This window comes from Cervus elaphus, chromosome 9, assembly GCF_910594005.1.
Source record: "Cervus elaphus chromosome 9, mCerEla1.1, whole genome shotgun sequence".
Taxonomy (NCBI): domain Eukaryota; kingdom Metazoa; phylum Chordata; class Mammalia; order Artiodactyla; family Cervidae; genus Cervus; species Cervus elaphus.
In genome coordinates, this window is record NC_057823.1 from 21816803 (window position 1) to 21822851 (window position 6049).

Sequence of the window (6049 nt, forward strand, 5' to 3'; positions counted from 1 at the left end):
CATCTTTTAATTTCATGGCTGCAATCATCATCTGCAGTGATTTTGGAGCCCAGAAAAATAAAGTCTGACATTGTTTCCACTGTTTCCCCATCTATTTGCCATGAAGTGATGGGACCAGATGCCTTGATCTTAGTTTTCTGAATGTTGAGCTTTAAGCCAACTTTTTCACTCTCCTCTTTCACTTTCATCAAGAGGCTTTTTAGCTTCTCTTCACTTTCTGCCATAAGGATGGTGTCGTCTGCATATCTGAGGTTATTGATATTTCTCCTGGCAATCTTGATTCCAGCTTGTGCTTCTTCCAGCCCAGTGTTTCTCATGATGTACTCTGCATATAAGTTAAATAAGCAGGGTGACAATATACAGCCTTGACGTACTCCTTTCCCAATTTAGAACCAGTCTGTTGTTCCATGTCCAGTTCTACATGATGCTTTTTGACCTGCATACAGATTTCTCAGGAGGCAGGTAAAGTGGTCTGGTATTCCCATCTCCTGAAGAATTTTCCATAGTTTGTTGTGATCCACACAGTCAAAGGCTTTGGCATAGTCAATAAAGCAGTAGTAGATGTTTTTCTGGAACTCTCTTGCTTTTTCGATGATCCAGCAGATGTTAGCAATTTGATCTCTGGTTCCTCTGCTTTTTCTAAATCCAGCTTGAAGTTCACAGTTCACATACTGTTGAAGCCTGGCTTGGAGAATTTTGAGCATTTCTTTACTAGCATGTGAGATGAGTGCAATTGTGTGGTAGTTTGAGCATTCTTTGGCATTGCCTTTCTTTGGGATTGGAATGAAAACTGACCTTTTCCAGTCCTGTGACCACTGCTGAGTTTTCCAAATTTGCTGGCATATTGAGTGCAGCACTTTCACAGCATCATCTTTCAGGATTTGAAATAGCTCAACTGGAATTCCATCACCTCCACTAGCTTTGTTTGTAGTGATGCTTTCTAAGGTCCACTTGACTTCACATTCCAGGATGTCTGGCCCTAGTTGAGTGATCACACCACAGTGATTATGTGGATCGTGAAGATTTTTTTTGTACAGTTCTTCTGACAGAATGTGGTCTTGTACAGTTCTTCTGACAGAATGTGGTCCACTGGAGAAGGGAACAGCAAACCACTTCAGTATTCTTGCCTTGAGAACCCCATGAACAGTATGAAAAGGCAAAAAGATAGGACACTGAAAGATGAACTCCGCAGGTCAGTAGGTGCCCAATATGCTACTGGAGATCAGTGGAGAAATAACTCCAGAAAGAATGAAGGGATGGAACCAAAGCAAAAACAATACCCAGTTGTGGATGTGACTTGTGATAGAAGCAAGGTCCGATGTTGTAAAGAGCAATATTGCATAGGAACCTGGAATGTTAGGTCCATGAATCAAGGCAAATGGGAAGTGGTCAAACAGGAGATGGCAAGAGTGAACGTTGACATTCTAGGAATCGGCGAACTAAGATGGACTGGAATGGGTGAATTTAACTTAGATGACCATTATGTCTACTACTGTGGGCAGGAATCCCTTAGAAGAAATGGAATAGCCATCATGGTCAACAAAAGAGCCCAAAATGCAGTACTTGGATGCAGTCTCAAAAATGACAGAATGATCTCTGTTCGTTTCCAAGGCAAACCATTCAATATCACAGTAATCCAAGCCTATGCCCCAACCAGTAATGCTGAAGAAGCTGAAGTTGAACGGTTCTATGAACACCACAAGACCTTTTAGAACTAACACCCAAAAAAGATGTCCTTTTCATTATAGGGGACTGGAATGCAAAAGCAGGTAGTCAGGAAACACCTGGAGTAACAGGCAAATTTGGCCTTGGAGTACAGAATGAAGCAGGGCAAAAGCTAATAGAGTTTTGCCAAGAGAACACACTGGTCATAGCAAACACCCTCTTCCAACAACACAAGAGAAGACTCTACACATGGACATCACCAGATGGTCAACACCGAAATCAGATTGATTATATTCTTTGCAGCCAAAGATGGAGAAGCTCTATACAGTCAGCAAAAACAAGACCGGGAGCTGCCTGTGGCTCAGATCATGAACTCCTTATTGCCAAATTCAGACTTAAACTGAAGAAAGTAGGGAAAACCACTAGACCATTCAGGTATGACCTAAATCAAATCCCTTATGATTATACAATGGAAGTGAGAAATAGATTTAAGGGACTAGATCTGACAGAGTGCCTGATGAACTATGGACAGAGGTTCGTGACATTGTACAGGAGACAGGGATTAAGACCATCCCCATGGAAAAGAAATGCAAACAAGCAACATGGCTGTCTGAGGAGGCCTTACAAATAGCTGTGAAAAGAAGAGAAGCGAAAAGCAAGGAGAAAAGGAAAGATATTCCCATCTGAATGCAGAGTTCCAAAGAATAGCAAGAAGAGATAAAAAAGCCTTTCTCAGCAATCAGTGCAAAGAAATAGAGGAAAACAACAGAATGGGAAGGACTAGAGATCTCTTCAAGAAAATTGGAGATACCAAGGGAACATTTCATGCCAAGATGGGCTCGATAAAGGACAGAAATTGTATGGATCTAACAGAAGCTGAAGATAATAAGAAGAGGTGGCAAAAACACACAGAAGAACACAATTGTAAGAGATCATTTTTCCTGAAGGGAGGCATCTGATACAGAACAAGGGTCTCAGGCCTGTTAAGGTCTAAATGGGGGCCCTGCTGGCCCCATGTGGATCTCTCCACTCAACTATGAATGCCATGAAGGCAGAGATGGAGACTTGGTCCCCATGGTGGCCTGGCAGTGCTGGCACACAGCAAGCACTTAATAATTGTTTGTTAACCGACTGACTATCCAGTGAGTCGCTGGGTCCTCACAATCATATCTGACCTGCCTGGTGCATCATAGGAGATGCTTGATAAATGGATGGCTTGAGGAAGGGTCAGAGGGCAGACTGACCGCGGTACCAATCCGGAAGCAGCAGCGCCACCTTGTGGCGTGATGCTTGCCTGCCTTTCCCTGTTCAGTAGAAAAGTCCTGGGAGTTTTCAGAACCTTTCCACTGGAAGGGAATTGAGAGGAGGAGGAGAAAGAGAAAGAGGAGGAAGCAGGCAGTGATCTCAGAAACAAAGACCTTAGATCCAAACCCTGCAGCCATCCATTTGTGGCTGTGTGTCCCAGGGCTGATTACAACACCTCTTGAATCTTCAGTTTCCTCATCCAGAAAATGGGGACAATCAAAATCAGGCCGCTGAATAATGTAACAAAATTGCTCAGAAAACAGCAGCAATTTCTTACCTGCCACCCTAGGGCTCCTGGGAACAGGTGCTGTCCTCAAAGAGCATCCCCACCCAAGGCTGGGAAGTGACAGAGTTTTCAGGAGGACAAGGCTGGAGCAGAGAAATGGACATGCATTTGCGGGTAGGGTTGTCAGGTTCAGTCAAAACAATAAAATAAATAGGATGCCCCACTCAATTTGAATTTTAGACCAACACTGAATAATTTTTTAGTATAAATAGATCCAGTACTTCACAGAATACACTTAAACCCCCAAAAGGTATTTTTTTGTTGACCTGAAATTCAAATTTAATTGATCATTCTGTATTTTATGTGGCAACCTTAGCCTGGACGAGCCTGGGGAGGCGAGCAGGAAGGCTTCCAGGAGGAAGAGGCAGTGGTGCTAACAGCCCATGGTGTGGCCACCTTTCCTTCCCCTCCCCCCCCCACGCGTGCACTCTTGGCTGTGCTCACAAGAGACGGGAGGTGGAGACGGTCCCCGTGCCAGGGTTGAAGATGTGGGACAAAATCACCAAGATCACCAATCACAAAATCACCAAGACCAAAATCACCAATTTTCCAAATCCGAATTGAGTTACATCCCCTTGACCAGGGGTATTTTGGCCACATCCCAGCACTGAAGGCCACTCAGAAGCCGAAGGCTACCAGTCATACATATCTCCTGGTGACTTCCCAGCTGTGTGAACTTGGACAAATCACTTCATGTCTCTGAGCTCTGCCCACCCCAGACCCATTCTCCTCCAGCTCTCTCCCTCTCCTCACTCTGCCTCGGTCAAATCATTTTAAAAATATTTATTTAATTAATTTATTTGGCTGTGCTGGGTCTTAGTTGTGGTATGTAGGATCTAGTTCCCTGACCAGGGATCAAACCCAGGCCCCCTGTATTGGGAGCACAAAGTTCTAGCCACTGGACCACTAGGGAAGTCCCTCCATCAGGTTTTAACTGCACCTCCAATTCAAAGATCCGTCTAGTCAAAGCTATGGTTTTTCCAGTATTCACTACAGATGTCAGAGTTAGACCATAAAGAAGGCTGAGTGCCGAAGAATTGATGTTTTCGAACTGTGGTGCTGGAGAAGACTCTTGAGAGTCCCTTGGACAGTAAGAAGATCAAACCAGTCCATCCTAAAGGAAATCAACACTGAGTACTCATTGGAAGGACTGATGCTGAAACTGAAACTATAATACTTCAGCCACTTGATGCGAAGAGCTGACTCATTGGAAAAGACCCTGACGCTGGGAAAGAGTGAAGGCAAGAGGAGGAGGAGGGCACAGAGGATGAGATGGTTGGATGGCATCACTGACTCAATGGACACGAGTTTGAGCTAACTCTGGGAGATAGTGAAGGACGGGGAAGCCTGGCGTGCTGCTGTCCATGGGGTTGCAAAGAGTCGGACATGACTGAGCAACTGATCAACAACAACCACCAATTCACCAGGCATGGTCCGGCCTCAGGGCCTTTGCATGGGCTGTTTCTATCATCAGAGATCTCCCCAGATTTCTCTGTGGCTCCCTCCTCTCCTCCCTCCTTTCTATACTCAAATGGCAGTCTAAAAGGCCACCCCTGTCTACCTTATTAAAAAGTGCAGCCGCCACATTCTCAATCCCAGTCCTTTGCTTTTCTTGGTAGCATTTACCACCACCTGACCCATTGTGCATTCCACTCACTTATCTTGTTTATGGCCCAGTCCCCACTGGGTGGTGAGCATCACAAGGCTGGAACCTGCCTTTTGCTCCCAGGCTCCCGGCGCCCAGCACAGCAGCTCAGGAAGAACTGTTCAATGAATGAGTAGGAAAACGAATGGATCGGGGGGAAAAGCATGCCACAAATATGAAATTTTTTTCTTTGATAATTTTATATACCTGATTTAATTATTCTGGGGATTCAGACTCAGAAATCTGACAAGTTACATGTAGTTACTTAAATGTATGTTCAGTTTCTTGGTGTGCAATAGCCACATGGTGTCGGTGGCCACTATTCTGGGTGGCACACAGTTCAAGAACATTCCCAAAATCTCTGAAAACTCTATCACACAGCTCCATTGATTTTCATTTGGTCAAATTTTTTAAGAGGGAGGACACGTTGTCTAAGTCCAGAATCCCCATGGATCTGTGAATACCTTGGAGTGTCTCCCTCAGGGTTAAAACTCTGCTCCCTGGAGGAAACGCTTGCTATCACTTTTTTTTTTTTTTTCAAGCAGAAGCACTAACCTTCTGCCTGATCCCTGGGGCCATCTGAGTTTGAGACTTTGGTTTATAGACAAAGAAAATAAAGGATTTGGGGGACTGGTGGTGGGGTGGGGGAATCCAAATGATGCATCTTCAGGAGGGAGTTGATCCAGGAGTCAGAGATTCAAGGGTTGGCCCCTGCACTGTCCCTGGTTCCTGCTCGCTGGGCCTCGGCTTACTCAGCTGTAAAATGAGGTGAGAAAGGGACACATAGTGTTGCGAGGATTGAGTTGCACGATACAGGTCAGGGCAAGTTGCTCATCATGCTAGATGGGGCCGGCTCCATCACCCTCGCTCGGAGGGGTCGGGATGGAGTGGTGGCGCCTGACATACGGGAGGCCTCACGCAATGATCTCTGAGTTCTCACAGCTTCGATTGGGTAAGGACCCGGGACCCTAGGATCATCTCCCATCGCCGAGTTCCCAGGGTCCCAGACGGGGAGGGGGCTCTCCTGGACTGGCTCCGGGGTCGTACGGGTGTCGCCAACTGGGTGCAGAGTTGGGAGGGTGCGCGCACGGCCGCCCTTGTCCAGCCTTTCCTGGACTTCACTTGTGGCTCCAACGTCCCAAGCCAGG